General features: G+C 35.3%; 1 protein-coding gene across 23 annotated transcripts in view; it reads right to left on the reverse strand.

Moving 5' to 3' along the window:
- ZBTB20 (zinc finger and BTB domain containing 20) overlaps positions 1–17,534 on the reverse strand; it is an 869,429-nt gene that overhangs the window by 804,734 nt on the left and 47,161 nt on the right. For 17 of the 23 annotated variants that reach the window (XM_055568262.1, XM_055568234.1, XM_055568263.1 and 14 more), the window contains exon 1: positions 15,652–16,769. The exons of the other annotated variants lie outside the window; for them this stretch is intronic. The gene's annotated coding sequence lies outside the window, so the exon portion shown is untranslated. Of the gene's footprint in view, positions 1–15,651; positions 16,770–17,534 lie in introns of those variants that run through there. 23 annotated transcript variants of the gene reach the window in all.

A 17,534-nucleotide genomic window follows, 5' to 3' on the forward strand; every position in this document is an offset into this window, starting at 1 on the left:
TCACTGAAGCATTATTTACAGAACTCAAGATATGGCAACAACCTAAGTGTCCATCATTGGATGAATGGATAAAGAAATCAATATCTATCTATCTATTCATTGATCTATACAGACCTTTGCCAACAAAGGTCCATCTAGTCAAGCTATGGTTTTTCCAGTAGTCATGTACAGATGTGAGAGTTGGACCATAAAGAAAGCTGGGCACCAAAGAATTGATGCTTTGGAACTGTGGTGTTGAAGAAGACTCTTGAGAGTCCCTTGGACTGCAAGGAGATCCAACCAGTCAATCCTAAAGGAATCAGTCCTGAATATTCACTGGAAGGACTGATGCTGAAGCTGAAGCTCCAATACTTTGGCCACCTGATGTGAAGAACTGACTCACTGGAAAAGACTCTGATGCCGGGAAAGATTGAAGGCAGTAGGAGAAGGGGGTGACAAATGAGATGGTTGGATGGCATCACCGACTCCATGGACATGAGTTTGAGCAAGCTCCAGGAGTTGGTGATAGACTGAGAAGCCTGGTGGGCTGCAGTCCATGGGGTTGCAGAGTCAGATATGACTGAGCAGCTGAACTGAACTGTTTCATCTATCTATCTGGCTATACATTATTATTTAGCCATAAAAAAAGAATAAAATCTTGCCATTTGGATGGACCTTGAAGGCATTATGCTAAGTGAAGTAAGTCAGATGTGGTTCAGCCACTGAGTCATGTCCAACTCTTGTGACCCCATAGACTGTAGCCCACCAGACTCCTCTGTCCATTGGATTTTCCAGGCGAGACTAGTGGAGTGGGTTGCCATTTCCTTCTTCAGGGGATCTTCCTAACCCAAGGATCGAACTTAGGTCTCCTGCACTGCAGGCAGATTCTTTACCAACTGAGCTACCAGAGAATTCCCAGATAGAGAAAGAGAAATACATGTGGAATCTAAATATATATATTTTTAGGCTAAGCTCATAGACACATTGAATACATTGGTGATTGCCAGAGGCAGGAGGTTAGGGATGGGTGAAATGGGTGAACTGGTTTTCTTGTTTGTTTAAAGAAATTTAATTTTTAAAATACTAAGAAAATTTGAATAAATTATGAACATTATATAATAATAATGTATCAATATCTGTTCATTAATTTTAACAAATGGACCATGTTAATGTAAGATGTTACTAATAGAGGAAATCATGGTGTGAGAGAGAGTACTATGAGTAATCTTTACCACTGGCTCATTTCTTTTTTTGTAAATCTAAAAACAAGCAAAGAAATAATAGCCTGTCATTTATTAGGTGTCCATCATATTTTGGGGGCTTCCCTGGTGGCTCAGATGGTAAAGAATCCACCTGCAATGCAGAAGACCTGATTTTGATCCCTGGGTTGGGAAGATCGCCAGGAGAAGGGCATGGCAACCCACTCTGGTATTCTTGCCTGGAGAATCCCCATGGACAGAGGAGCCTGGTGGGCTACAGTCTATGGGGTCACAAAGATTTGGACACAACTGAGAGACTAAGCACAGTGCAGCATCACATTTTTCATATTTAGAGATATGCCATGAATTCAGACCAAATTTATTCAAAACTATTTTTTTCTGGTTCCATGTTCATTTCTTACATAACTCCAATAAAACAGTGGCAAGAGGCTTAACATGATACACACTGTTCTTACAGTTCAGCTAGTTCTAAATGGCCTTAATAATCAAAACATATTTATTCAACTAGCTTCTAAGCCTGAAATTATAAGAAGAAATATTTTTTTAGATGTTAAAAGACAGTAGCCAAGAAAAAAGAAAAAAGAAGGAGGGAAAAAGGAGAAGCAGTGTTATTAGAAAGGCATCGTGATCAACAGAGAAGCTGGACTGTCCAGTTGTCTTATTAAAACAAGTAACCTAGTTCCTAGGACTAATCTCAACAATGGAAACTACTATGTAACTTTAGGCAAGTTGTTTAGTATCTATTGGTTTCTATTTCTTACTCTCTAAATCAGGGGTAAATTTCAGACACCAACTGCTTTCTTTATCCCTGCACTGGCTAGGATCTTTTAAAATGTATTCCCTGAGCCAAAACCTCACCCACATGCCATAGTTATTTTCCCTCCTTTTTCCCTGTCTCCTTTGACTCTGCAGAGAAATAAAATTAGCAGTCAAAGTTAAACAAGCCCAGTGGACAAGACAGTCTTTGGTTTAAGGAAATGGATGGAGTAAGTTGTGTTAAAGTGCTCATTTGGCCCCAAAGATTCATTGTTGGGATACTACCTCCCACAACTAGCTCCACTGGAATTTTTCTCAGGAAAATGGAGAACTGTTTTAAGATAGACATGCCCTTTAAGCTGGTCTCAAATCAAAATAAATTTAGGATATTCAAAAACACCCTACAAGATTTTCCCTGTGGAGCCTAAATAAATCACTGACCAAATTTTCCAATTTATGCTCTGCTGCTAAATGGGACTTTCTTTAGAAAAAAATACATGTTTTAATTTCTATATCTGAAAAAGGAGTATAGGTGAAAGTCTTCATTTTATGTTTTCACCCTTCTCTTTTCATGGTAGCATTCATTTGTGCAACAGAATTTAAAGAATGCTGTTTGGGAAAGACCACCCATAGAGAAAAATGTTGAAATAAAACCTAATTTTCTAATAAACCTGAAAGTCTGCTAAAGACAACACTATATCCCTTGCTTAATGATTTTGTGAGTCTCTTTTAAAAATATATGTTTTCATACATAATTACAGAGGAATCAATAATATCCTCAAAATATATGCATAACAAATTTATAAATATTTTCATAATTATTTTCATACTTAAAAGATACATTTTGGAGTTCCAAAATTGTTAACAACCCTATTGCATTTAAAATATTATTAAATCTATAAAAACTCACAAACATAACATTTTTAGCAATTCATATGTATACATAGGCTGTCATTTTATACCACGAGGCATTAAAACAAAATAATAAGGATATCAGGAATGCTCAGGAATCAGTTTTTGAATTTTATAAAGTACTGATGCATTGATTCTATTAATGTTTTTATTTTATTTTAAATGCAAACCAGTTATTTTAAGACCAATAACATGTCTATGGAGGCCATGAAACTGCTGTGTTGATGGCAGGTCCTACAAGGCAAGATTGAAATTGTCACTCAAATATTCTGTTCCAACAAAGAGTTTCAACTCTCAAATAAAAATATAAACAAAAGATAGCTCACGTCAACTGACCTCCCTAAGGCTTTATGCATAGTTAACACCAAACTTTATTAGACTTAAAAAAAATATTACTAGACTCGATTAAGTGTGGCAAAATGGTTTGTTCCCTGCAAAAAAAAAAAAAAAAGAACTTAATTCCCAACAAAGTGTAATTAGCAATTAGTGGCTTGTACATACAAATTGTGGGGGCAGTCTGATTCTGCAGATTACCTGTAAAACAGAGTTAGAATTGCAGGTACTGGGGGTTAAGAGCATTAACTGTGATGTCAAAATCAGATTGAACCACAGGTCAGTCCTGGTTCTGCCACTTGTGCACGCATGTGTGCTAAATAGCTTCAGCTGTGTCAGACTCTTTGCGACCCTATGAATGGTAGCATCCCAGGCTCCTCTATCCACGGGATTACTAGATTTGAAAACTCGGGTAAGTCACTTACCCATTCCAAACCTGACTTTCCTTATCTGTAAACCAGTTAAAAAAACACCTCATAGCAAAGACATGGGGGTTAAAAGTGATCCTGTAGAAAACATTTTTTAGTAGTTCAATAACAATTCTTATTTATAGTTAAGCTCCTTACCATTCAGAAAACTTGAATTCTACCTACAGTTAAAAATTATTTCTCAATGGAAGAATAAGAAAAAAATTCAATTACTTTTCCATGGTGTAAACAATACTTACACTGTATCAGGAAAGCCCTCTGTGGCCCTTAAAGCTAAACATCATCACTTAACATAATAGAAGCCTGCTGCTGCTGCTGCTAAGTCGCTTCAGTCGTGTTTGACTCTGTGCGACCCCATAGACGGCAGCCCACCAGACTCCCCTGTCCCTGGGATTCTCCAGGCAAGAACACTGGAGTGGGTTGCCATTTCCTTCTCCAATGCATGAAAGTGAAAAGTGAAAGTGAAGTCGCTCAGTTGTGTCCAACTCTTAGCAACCGCATGGACTGCAGCCCACCAGGTTCCTCCATCCATGGGATTTTCCAGGCAAGAGTATACTGGAGTGGGGTGCCATTGCCTTTTCCGAATAGAAGCCTAGTAAAGATTTAATAGATTAGAGACAAAATGCGATGATACTGTATAAAGAATACAGATGTTCTGAATCCTGGCATTGACACCTAACAGGTATGTGAACTTGGCAATTTATGAGCTTCAGGGTTGTTGCCTGTAACATAAAGCGAAAAACAAAGTATACAACAGAGCTGTGAAGATCAAGCAATTTATGTGAAAAGTGCTCAGGAACTTCTGTTTTCCTTAATGTTGGTGTTATATGGCAAGAGTGGTAATTGCTGTTTTTCAAGACTAAACTTTTCTTACATAACAGTACCAACTTACCCTTCTATTTAAATTGAGATTATGTTTAGTGAAGGAATAATGTGAACGATGAGAATGTATTCAGATGCAACAGTAAACATATTTTAAAAATATACCCTAAACACAAGAGTGAATCTCAAAACTTCCAACATTATTAGAATCTACAATGCAGTTTTTGTAAAATACAGATGCCTGAATATCAGTCTAAAGATTCCGATATTGGATATCTGGGAGTAGAACCTAGAAATCTGTGCATTTAAAAATCCCCTAGCTGATTATGATGTACAATAGCAAAAAGTAAAACGCTTTCTAACATGTGTGGACCAGCTGAAACCCATAATGGAATCCTAGGAGGGAGAGAGTTCAGAAACCTTAATTGTAACAAACACCCACAGTAATTCTTAAGCACACTAAAGTTTAAGAACTACTGGACTAGAGTCCAATAATACAATACCGAAAAGGTCGATAAAATTTTTCCTCATATTTGGTTATTTAAAATTTTTACTTATTTTTTTTTAATTTTTACTTTTTCTTTTAAGAGATACCACTCTCAAAAATGAATTTACCAAAAGACACATTGTACAGCAGGGCTTCCTTGGTGCTCAGGGGTAAAGAATCCTCCTGCCAGAATGGTTACGTGTATATGTATGGCTGAGTCCCTTCACTGTTCACTTGAAACTACCACATTATTAATCAGCTATACCCCAATACAGAATGGCTTTGGTGTTAAAAAAAAAAAAAAAAAAAAGAATCCTCCTGCCAATTGCCAATGCAGGAAAACATGGGTTTGATCCCTGGGTTGGAAAGATCCCCTGGAGAAGGAAATGGCAACATACTCCAGTATTCTTGCCTGGGAAATGCTATGGATAGAGCAGCCTCATGGGCTACAGTCCATGTGGTTACAAAAGAGTCCAACACAACTTAACTAAACAACAACAATATTGTACAGTGCAGAGAAATATAATCATTGTTTTGTAATGACATTAAATGGAGTATAATCTATGAAAATACTGAATCACTGTTTTATACCTGAAACTAAACTAGTATCTAAAATCAACTATACTTCAATCAAAAAATGAACTTATAAACGATGCATAAAACATTTATCTAAACATCTGTCTTTAAAAAACACTAATTTTAGGCTCACCAACATTGCCATTATTGCTGTTGTCATTATTATTACAGGTTTTTAAATAAAAACTTAGAAAATTGGCTAAACATATCTAGTCATCACCAGAGAGCCCATACCACTGAGAAGCACTCCAATGAAGAAATGCCTGGAATTCCAGTGTTTTGTAAATTTGTGTGTTTTGCTTTGATTTAGGTCTATAATTATCCATTCTTTCTTTAAATTGTTCTTAAATTGGTATAAAAATGTTCTTAAATTGGTATAGTGCTTTACTATTTATAAAGAAATTCCATATACATTGTCATTTAATCTTCACAATTACCCTGTGAGGTAGATAAGATGGGTAACATTTATTATCACCTTTCTGCAAATAAGAAAACCAAGCTTAACAAGCCTAAGCAACTCGCCAAAGTCATACAGTTTGTTGTTTCAGGTAATACAAAGACTAAAAACTCCATATATAAATTCCATGCAAAAAATCTGAAATTTAAAACTACACACTCATTTAATATAACACTCAAGTGTTATATAAAAATTTTGAACATCACACGTTTCTAAATTGCAAGTAGTCCATAGTTCTATACCAAATCATAGGCTCATCTTGTTATTTATTATAATTTATTTTACATATAAAGTTTAGAAGAAAGGCTAATTAACAAAAATCAATTAGCCAATCCCCTTACCCCCAAATTCTACCTTAATTCTTGCTCTTTCTCATCCCACATCCAATATGTCTTGAACGTTGTACCTTCTAATTGTCTCTTTCATGTGTCCCTTCCCACCTTGCCTTTCAGCTACAGCCCTAGTCTCATTTCTTTTGACTTGGACTATTGCTTTCATTAGTTTTCTAGTCTCCTCCCCTCTGTCTGATGCCTTCCAATACTATTTCTCAGCCATCAAAATAGTCTCTATAAAATGAAAACCTGATCATGACACTTTTTTTTTCACACAGCTGTTGCAATAAAATCTAGCAAAAATATTGACAAAAAACTTTTCTTAAGTATCTTAAAATCAGCTAGTCTAGCCTGCCCATTTAATGAATGGGAAACAAATCTAGAAAAGTTAGGTATCTTACCTAAAGTAATATAGCAAATTTACTGTAAAGATAGAACTAGAGATTAACTATCTTTACCCCAAAGTCAACTACAATATACATTTATGGAAAGGCAATACATTGTTTTCAAAATCAAAAACAATCATTTTTAATATGAGAGAAAGTATTGATAAATTTATAAAGAGATGTTTGGAGAGTAGGTGGTATCTGATAGCATTTTTCCAAAGAGAAAAAGCTCTAGAATTACTTAAAATTCAAAAACAAAAAATAAAAATAAAACAAGTTATAAACAAGCCTGACATAATCATTTATTCAGATCGCAAACATTTGAGTGCCTCTGGGCTGAATCCCACAGAAAGTTCTAGAGGCAGAAGGATGAATAAGACCCAAACACTATCCTGGAGGAAATCATGGTTCAGTTGAAAGATATGCTTACAAACAATGGCAGTACAATGTAAAAAGTGATGTTACCAAGGTATGCCTATAAAAGTTGCTGTGAGAATGTGCTGGATCAAGGATCACCTCACAGTCTAAAACAACAGGGCCGAGGCCTTACAAGTGGTAAGAATTAGGTGAGTATCTTTGACAATTCCTGCCTTCTTCATCCCCAATTCTAAATTAAACACATTCCTGTTTGTGCCTGGAATTTTAAAGTATTTTTAATATACAATGGAATGAGAGAATGGGCAAAGTGAACACATCCTAACTTCTCTCTGCATGTAAGAATTGCCAAATACACTAAAACATAGATTTTCATGCGGTTACTGCAAAATTAGAGGTTGGAACAATACGCCCAATTTTTGCAAATTCCTGTTCTTTCCTTTTCACTGTGTCATGCATCAGTTACTCTCACAGCAATAGGGACACAAGGTGGCACTGTCGTGCTGACATTCATTTCAGGACCCTTTCAAAATGGACAAATTGGAAAAAGGTAGGAGGCCCTATTGTGACAACTAAAAGCTGAGTCCTAACCTGGCCTTCTCCCAGGTCCACCAACATTAATAGTGGTCAGAGAAGGGGCAAATCACTCTGCATTTCAGGACTACCACATCATGCCTGTACAGAAGAGAATATATTCTCTGATGGTTTCTGCAAAATGTCATGTGTATGTTCACAGTTTTGTTCAAATGCACGTAGGGCAGCTTTGCTAATAGAAAGTTGGAAGTGAGCTGTTTACCACGGGCAAGGCCATGGACATGGACCACCTCTCCACCTAGTGGCCACTGAGGAGGAATGGAGCCATAGTAACCATACTGTGCTTCATTCAGTTAAAAGTAGCTTTTTTATCCAACCATCCATAGGCAATCATGTCACTTTGTCTGAAAAACGACAACTTTTGGTTTACTGCATTCATTGAATTATTAATTAGCCCTAATAATATATTGTGATATCTACTTAAGCTGAGGACAACAATAGCCAAAAAATTAAAGTGTGTGTGTAGTCTCTTAGATCACCTAAATTGCCTTTATTTTTCCATTATTACCAACCTAAACTTCTCTCCATACATTTGCCATTTATAGGTAGAAAGTGCAAGCAGAATTACATATGTACATATATATATATATACTTATAATAAATGCACACAATCTTTAAGATAAAAGAAAACCTAATGAAGAAATTTATCCTTCATTTTACAGGCAAAGAAACTGAGGAACAGAGAGATTATGATTTATTCAAAGTCATATAATCAGTTAGGACTAGAAACCAGGTCTGCAATTCAACCACTTTAAATCCTTTTTGACATTAGTTAATGCCTCGGTTCTCTAAGACACTGTCTTTTGTTTGGTTGGTTGGTTGGTTGGTTTGGTTTGGTTTGTTTACCACACCATAGGGTTTCTCTCAACATACCAGGGAAAAAATTAGTTCCTAAAACTTTCACTCATGTATTTTCATGCTACGCTGATAGTATTGTAAAGAAGTCCTAGCACATCTTTATATTTATGGGTATATTCTGAGCCCATCAAAAAAGCATTTTTTTTTTAAACTAAGGAATTATTCACAGTTATTTAACATTTAAAAAGTGAAGAAGCAAGTGGACAGGGAATAGAATGTGCTGCTCAAAACCACTATACAAAAATGGTTTCAGAAAGCTGCTCTAAAAAGAAATCTAAATCCATTCAGACTGACACGAAGTTTAGAGTTGTTTTTGTTTTGTTTCATATAAAAAGCATTTAACTTTAAGAGAAGAAACACACACACACACATGCATGCACATAAACTTACTCAATCACTTTACCCATTTTAATTAAACTCATGATGCTCTTCCGTGGCATGCCTTGGGAATGCTTTGTTGGGCAGCTTCTTACCAAAAAAAATGAAATCGATTTACCAACTAGGAAAGTTTGCTCATAATCCCCAACCCAAGGTTTAAACGGAAAAAGATATGAAGAAAATCTGGCAGTGAATATATTAGAAATGTGATTCCTTACGACTTTCTCTCCTGTGATCTTCTCTTGGTGGTACCATTGGACTCTTTCTTGGAGGAGAAGGAGAATTTAGGTAAATCTGTTTTTTTAAACAGGCATAGGGAGAAGAGAATGCTGTGTCCAATAGCTCAGATGGCTTTTATTGAGTGTTGGGGAGAAAGTCTTTTTCTTTCATTACACTTACACATTTAGAAGCTTCAAAAGGCCCCTTTCCCTTCACCCTCAGCTTTACTTATACATATTCTTATCTTCATTTGCTTCTTAATCATCTCTATTCTTCTCTCCTCTAGAGATGAGGTGAAGGGATAAAGCTTTTTGTTGATTTGAACAACTAGAAAAAGTAAGAATGACTTCAGCTCTTTTTGCCCAATATAAAGCTGGGGTGACAAGTGAAAACAACCCAGAAGATGGAGATGTTAGTAAATATGCACAGACCCAAAGTAGTTTATTGGGTCAAAAAGAATTTTAGTGTGTCCAGTATTCAAAAACAGTAAAAAACAACAACAAACCAACCGTATAAAGCCGTCCCTGAGATTACCTATATTTGCCTGAAAGTGAAAGTGAAAGTGAAGTCGTGTCTGACTCTTTGGGACCCCATGAACTGTAGCCCACCAGGCTCCTCTGTCCATGGGATTCTCCAGGCAAGAATATTGGAGTGGGTTGCCATTTCCTTCTCCCAGGGATCTTCCCGACCCAGGGATTGAACCCAGGTCTCCCGCATTACAGGCAGACGCTTTAACTTCTGAGCCACCAGGGAAGCCCCTTATATTTGCCTAGTTCCTATTTAAACAATAAAAGAGAGGACCATATTCTCATTATTTAAATGTCTTGGTGTCTAAATAAGGGGATTTTGTTTATATTAATAATCATACAGTGTTCATATACATACATACTATCTCCCAGAAAAATTACATCACCTAAGAGATTCATAGTTTTCTGCTAGTAATAGTTTTTGTTTTTTTTTTAAACTTAGTTTTTTTTTACTTAGTTTTAATTTGGTACCTAAGCAAACTGACAACATTCCTTTAACTTTTTCCCACTTGCATTTCATTTATGGAAAGAATCTCATACTATAAAAGAAATTTGTCAACAACAAATCATAATTTGATTACAATAGCAATTCAGAGAACATCTCTGAAAGAAAAGGAAAAAATAGCAAATATTCAGGTTCATTTAATAAAAAATAGCCTTCTAAACATTAGACAGAACTAAAATTTAAATAATTTAAATTCAAATGTGGTTTTCAAAAAAAGTTTAGATGGAAAATTTCTAAAGAATGAAATAATACTATTATATATTAAGATGAATAATTATTACCATTTTTAGTTTCAATGTACTGAACATCTTTTTAATCTCCAAAACCCCACACTCTATTAAATAGTTTTATATTTTTTTGAATGCAAATTTTTACATTAGTTATTTATTATGTAAAGCTTTCAAATAAATTCTTAACATTTTTAAATGCATAATGTGTAATATGTATGTTGAATTCATCATATCTCATGACAGAATTACGCAGTGGCAAAATTACTTGTAGTATTAAGAAAATAAACACAAAGGACAATAATTACCACCCTTCCCATCAAAGTTTCAAAGGTAAGACTCCATATTCAGAAATTAGTAATAATACCTTTAGTTTCCATCTGGTAAATAGATGGATCAATGAATTTAGCCCTTGCTCCTTTCTCAGCATACTCACTTGGAAGTCAGTAGCTAACTTTCCCTAAGTTAAAGCAGTTATATAAGGGTAGCACTGGTTAACTGAACTACAGAATACCCTAAGCTGAAGGTTCAACTGAGTGTCAAAAGATTCCAGAAAGGCAAGTTCCATGTCCTCAAGCTGATTATTTTCAAGTGAACTGTAGAATCACAAAAAAAGCTTGATCCTAGAGTAGAGAAGAGGTTATGAAGCCAAAGTCAAGCATAATTTTCCCACATTTTAGTGTGGAAATAGCACGCCACTTATTCATTATTACAGTTGAACAGCTAGAGTGGCAGAAAAGCCCTTTTTTCTTATAGGCCCTTAAATGTTGTTTCTAACATCTGCTGTAGTGGTTACACATACATGATAGTAATAATAGATGGCATTATTTCTTCCCACAGCCCACATTGAAATTAGAAGTAATAGAGCTCAAAGAATCTATTTTGATACATTAAACATAACTGACATCAATGTTATTTGATGATTATATAATATCTATGTTACAGGAAAATACATGAATTTAGACTTTCTCTAGGAATTCTAGGATACAGATATTGCCCTTGGGTTTTTGGTAAAGAATTGAAAGGATTTTGCTAGTTATTTGCCATTGGTTATAATCCCTGAGGATTCTGCAAAATGCTAGAAATTACATAAGCAATGGAAATGCATGAAAGACTGGTTTTCAAGAAAACTGCAAAATTCACCAAGTTTTTGCCAAATAAACTGGGAATTGCATATGTAATTTGAAAGTCTGGAGCAAAGAATCAAATGGCCAATGCTGACTCTAGAAACATTATAAATAATGTTACATAAGCTAACCAAAATGGCTTATACAACATGAAAAAAAAATCATATAAAAGGGTTGATTTCTAATTGAATAATAACTCTTAGATGTACAAACTTGCACAATTGCTAGTGTTTATTGCCCTTGATGTGGGGTGAACCATTACTATGTAAGCAGTATATGATTTCTATGTGCTTGTGATAGGGAGAGGGTGGGATGATTTGGGAGAATGGCATTGAAATACGTATAATATCATACATGAAATGAGTCGCCAGTCCAGGTTCGATGCACTATACTGGATGCTTGGGGCTGGTGCACTGGGATGACCCAGAGGGATGGTATGGGGAGGGAGGAGGGAGGAGGGTTTAGGATGGGGAACACATGTATACCTGTGGAGGATTCATTTTGATATTTGGCAAAACCAATACAATATTGTAAAGTTTAAAAATAAAATAAAATTAAAAAATAAAAATAAAATAAATAAAATCTTAATGAAAAATACATAAATAAATAAATGAAAATATTTAAGTTTTCTTTTCAGTGCTACGCAACTCTTCCCGCTAATTACATTCTCACTGGCTAAGGACCTTAAGGTGAGGTACCAGCTTATTCCTTTGTAGAAGTTTAATAAAGTACATTTTCCACTGGAAAATGTAGTTTGCTAAAATATGTTTCCAAAGTGGCCTCCAAGACAAGTCAGCTCTAATATCTATTATCAAGTTTTAGACTTAAAAGAGGCCACCCTTGGGACTGAAGAAGGCTGGAACTAGTGGCATTCAAAGAATGTCAACATCAGTGCTTCCTTTGCCAGAAAGGATCACTAGTTAGTATCAGCCAGATGCTGCCTCTACACACCTTGCCAGACCCTGCGGCAACGCATTTGCTCAGGGTCTGAACTTGGCTCCTCTGCGGCAGCAGGACTAGCCGCTACTCAATCTTGGGTAAGTTCATGAACACAGCCACTGATAATTTCTATATTTATAGAAAGCCAGAACATGTGTAGATAATCACACAATTGGATATTTATGAAGTGCCAGATTTTATGAATACGGGAATTTGTTAATTAGCACAAGGACTAATCATTAAAATTCAAAAATAGATAAATAAACAGGAATACCATTTATTTGTTCACATTTCAGGGATAAATATGCAGCTGCTATTCCTTTGATGAATGTAGGCTTCTGGAGAAAAAAATGTGAAGAAGAAAAGTATCCAAAAGTCTTGAAATCTTAATGAGTACAATCCAAGAAATCACTATATAGTCTTTATATTAAAAATGACCATAGTGATTCTCCCCTTAAGTTAAAGAAAAAAGTTTGAACCAACATGTGCTTAGCATTTGAATTACGTTGCCTTGCATTCCACTATTTTGGTCCTTTTCAAGGAGTCAAAACTGATTTTCATCGGATAGGAGTTAAAAAGCACATAACACGTCACTCAATACCAAACTGTTTTAGCTACAGGGCATGGCAAAGCATGAAATAACTGCTTTAGAACACTTCCTCATGTGGGTGTGTTAGATAACTGTCTGCTCCAACATTAAAACGAAACATACTGTGACCTAACCAAGACTTCGGGCTTCAACAGGCAGATTTCATGTGCTAATAGGAAAAGCCCACCATAACCAGTAAGGCTGGTTAATGAATTCTTCTGGCACTCTATAGCCCTCCTGTGATGCAAGCCTTTCAGCTTTCCAAATCCCTATATAGCAGAATACACTGGTTTTAAGTTTACTTATGCACGTTTTATTATGTCCTGCTGTATTTAGATTGTGACAGTCCCTCCAAGAAAAGGCTGTGATTATTTTTCATGCTAAAAATATTTTAGATCTACTGAAGGCTCAGAATTATAATGCAAAAGAAAATATAGACACATTCTAAAAATCAAACCGACCATAAAAATGACTAAATGTTTACTGTTACTCTTTCTAGAAGGTTAAAGGAAATTTTCATATTCTCTTAAAAACCTATTTTTTTTTGCTTGCTTCTAATTAACCTAAATATGCTTAACATAAAATTTTAAGATGTCATATCCTCAAAGAATCTGTTTCCTTTATCCACACATGTATGAGAATATGTACATAAATATATACACACATGCACACAGGTATCTGCTCATACACATGTGTACAGAAAAACAGAATTATTAGTCAAGAGATATAGTAAAGATTTCTTTTTAAAAGGTTAGAATTTTAGGTAGTTCTCATAATATTAATATAGAAAATGACAGGTGCATCAGACATGCACACTTTGACACTAGTTTTTAAACAAATGTTTGGGTCAAAAGTCTCAAATGGAAAAAAAATCACATTTGAAATACCATATATTGCATACAATATGAACATACACTTTCAGTAGGTTCCCCCAAAGTTCCCCTTTAGACCTTCAGGGTTAAAAAAAATCCCTGACAGGACCTCACTGAGTGTCCTCAGCATCTGTACTACTCTTGGTCAAAGCTGGCCTTCCAACTTAAAAGACAGTTTTTGTAATACAAGCAAATTAAAAGTCTCTGAACAAATTTTTTAAAAGAAAAGGAAAAAAACCTTTTAGTAGCAAAAGTTCACCACCTTCTTGGAATAATGGATTTTTAATAAATATTTTGCTAGGTTTGAACATCGAGAATGTGTTTGGGAATCTGCTCCAGCATCCCAGGTGGGTTAAGAATATTGCTTTATGGACTACTTTGTGTTGTCAGAGAGGCCTAATGGAATTAAAAAAAAAAAAAAGTGCCACTTCTATTAAATAAATAATTTATTATGAAAAAGGTGATTATTACTATCAAAGATCTCTATGGATTAGCATCCATTTTCTATCATTGCTATGTGTATGTCGAAAATATTTGTGTATCTTACCACCTGACTTAATTTTTGTCAAAGGAGTAACAGTTTTACTTTCGGACAAACCCAAATAAAACTCCACTAAGGAGACCATTTCAAATGGACCTATTTAACTAGTTCTTTGAATCAAAGAACACTGTTCTGGGAAAACTCTTCAACAATGTCAGCTAGTTGTGAAGGCAACTTTTCCCACCATAAAAAAGAAAAATAAATAATAAAGGAAAAAGAAAGCACCTCAAAACTATGCTTGAACTAACAAATATATTATTTATAGTTCCCGAAATGTTAAATGAATACTTACAGTTGTTGCACAAGATGGCCTGATACACTTCATAGCTTCCACTTTGTAAAAAGATGGCCAGCCCCCGACTCCTCCCTCCCCAAGCATAATAAACAGTAACATACTAAAAGGAAACTGTCCCAAGATAAAAACTTGTTAAGAAAGTTGCATTCTTACTAACCACAGTGATAGCCCTATAAATGTAAAAGTTCATCTGCAAAATAAAAGTTACAAAACAGAATAACTTATTCCTTTCAAAATACATCCCCAGATGTAATATAGAAGAGTATGTAATAATAAAAATAATTCCTAGATTTTTACCCACCCTTAGTGACAACCCCTCACCTTATGGCCAATGCCATCAAATAAATATACTGGCAAAAGGTATTTAAACTGCTTCAAGGATTTAAACTGTAAATATGGACTTTAAACTTCAATGTAAAACAAAGAACAAGAGTCTCACTTTAGTAATACCCACGCTGTCACTGCAGCTAAAACTCATTGGCACATAACTAACAAAACCCAGTTTGCAATAAATAAGGACAACATGATATATAGACAGACAGATGGAATTGCATAAACAGACAAGAAAAGCAAAGAGACTGACAAACATACGGAGGGGTCTGTTTTAAAAGAGTGAAAGATACTGATTTATTTGGAACTTTAGTGAGAAAAATAGGTTTGTTTGTAATTATTTTTAAAGTAATTAAACTAAATCACAAGGGCACACCCTTAAATAAGTAGGAAGAAAATTAGTAGAGGATAGGCCTCCTAGAGATATTCCAAATTTTAAGCTAGCAATAGCTCTGTCAAACTTAAATCTGGAAATTAAAATTCAAGGGAGAAAGAATAAAAGCATGGGGGCTAAAGGAGATGATAGGTAGAGGGGGGATTGAGGGAGCAGGATTTTTTTTTTTTTTTTTGAAAGTTGTCTGCCCTACCTTCTTCCCCAGCGCTGAGTTTCTCTTCTCATAATCGGTGTCTCCCTGGAAGTACAGTGTGAGTGGTAATGACTGCCTGCCTCCCTAATGAGTCCATTTTCCTGCTCTTGATGTTGTGTATATACACACACTGCAACCTACCTTACAAACCACAGAGACGGGAAGAGAGAGAGAGAGCAAGAGAGAGGGAGGGAGGGGGGGCAGAAAGGGAGAGAGAGACAGAGACAGAGCAAGCGAGTGAGAGAGAGAGAAGAGGAGAGAGAGAGAGAAAGAAAAACAGAAAGAAACAGAGAGAGAAAGGCACAGACAAAGCCCTCCTACCAGACAGCAGACAGCCTTCCTTCCCCTATCCAGCAAAATGCAACTCGTCTAATGCAGCAACAGGTTCAGTATTGCCAGACTAAGAGAGTGAAAAAGGTATATTCTCTATAGCATTACTGCTGCAAATAAACAGTTTAAGAGCAGCTGGCTCCACCTTCTTTATTTATGCTCCATTATGAGGAATGCATTGTTTCAGTTCTGGCATACAGTACATGTAATTATCATAAATACATTTTTTGCATATTAGCAGGAAATAGTGAAATACATAGCCTATTTGTGCAATCTTATAAATTTATTTTTTTAATGTGAAAAGAGTGTCAACAAATCTGCTCTGACAAAAGCCTAGTAATGATTTTAAAGTCAAAGCAGTCTTAAAGAGGCTCTGAAAGAAACAGACTCCATACAATAGGAAAACTGATCTCAGACAAAACTGATAACTGCAAAGAAGAAATCATTCCTCAGTAAATAAATCAAGACCATAAGCAAAATCGCAGACAGAAAAAGAATTCAGTTGAATTAAGTAACTAATAGATTGGTACTCTAGAAGAAGGCAGATTGGTTTCTTATTTGAAGCATCTATCTGTACAAACATCACAGTGCCATGTACTTTGTGTGAACAGGTGCAATGCATATAGTACATAGTGTTACAACAACAGAAATAAATCCCACAAGAAGCTTCCATCACTAGCAGGACAAGATTACATAGAATATGGATCTGAAACCACAGCAGAAACCCCTTGTTCTTTTATTAGGAGGAAAAAATAAAAATAATCAATGCTTTTAAATAAAGCTTCCTTAAAAGAAAAGAAAAAAAATGTTTTTCTTTGTCTGATGCCTCTAATCATTTTTTTTTCGCTACATGTTGCTTGAACCAAAATAATGCTGATACAGCACTCCTTACCACATCATGTGTTTCCCCACCCCTTCCCCCACTCCCAGGTGCCTTTTCTCCCATAAGTGATACATTTGCAGCCATGGAATTACAAAGATCAGAAAACAGAACTAGTTTCAAGCCCTTCTCCTTGTCTCCCAGTTTTTTAAACTAGACTCTGCCTGTGTACCTAGATAGCCACCTTTCTTAAAATATTTCTCTACAGTTTGGCTGTGTGTCATCTAGACAGAACTTAGGAACAGTACAATAGAGGCTAAATATTCTAAAGAAAATTCATATACAAATGAAAAATATAACTGATTCTGACCTATTCAAACTCTGCATTTAGGCACCAATAATTAAGTATATTAATTGTAAAATCATCCTTTTTACTTGGTTTAGTGTTTTACAATTCTCTCAAAGCAGGATGTGTTCCTTTGCATAAACAAAACTACTTCATTGTATAAGCATCAATTCCTTTGTTTAAAAGTACCTTTTCAAACCCAAGGAGAATAAGAAGACAGTATTTGATTTCTACCAACAGGAACCAAAAGGAATGTAAAGGACCATGAAGTCTATTCACCTCTTCTAAAGAACAACCAGTTGGTTGAATTAAAAAAGAAAAACAAATATTTTGGCTTAGTGAAAAATGCACAACATCTCAACAGTTTCTCCATATCTGCATACTTTA

This window comes from Bubalus kerabau, chromosome 2, assembly GCF_029407905.1.
Source record: "Bubalus kerabau isolate K-KA32 ecotype Philippines breed swamp buffalo chromosome 2, PCC_UOA_SB_1v2, whole genome shotgun sequence".
Taxonomy (NCBI): domain Eukaryota; kingdom Metazoa; phylum Chordata; class Mammalia; order Artiodactyla; family Bovidae; genus Bubalus; species Bubalus kerabau.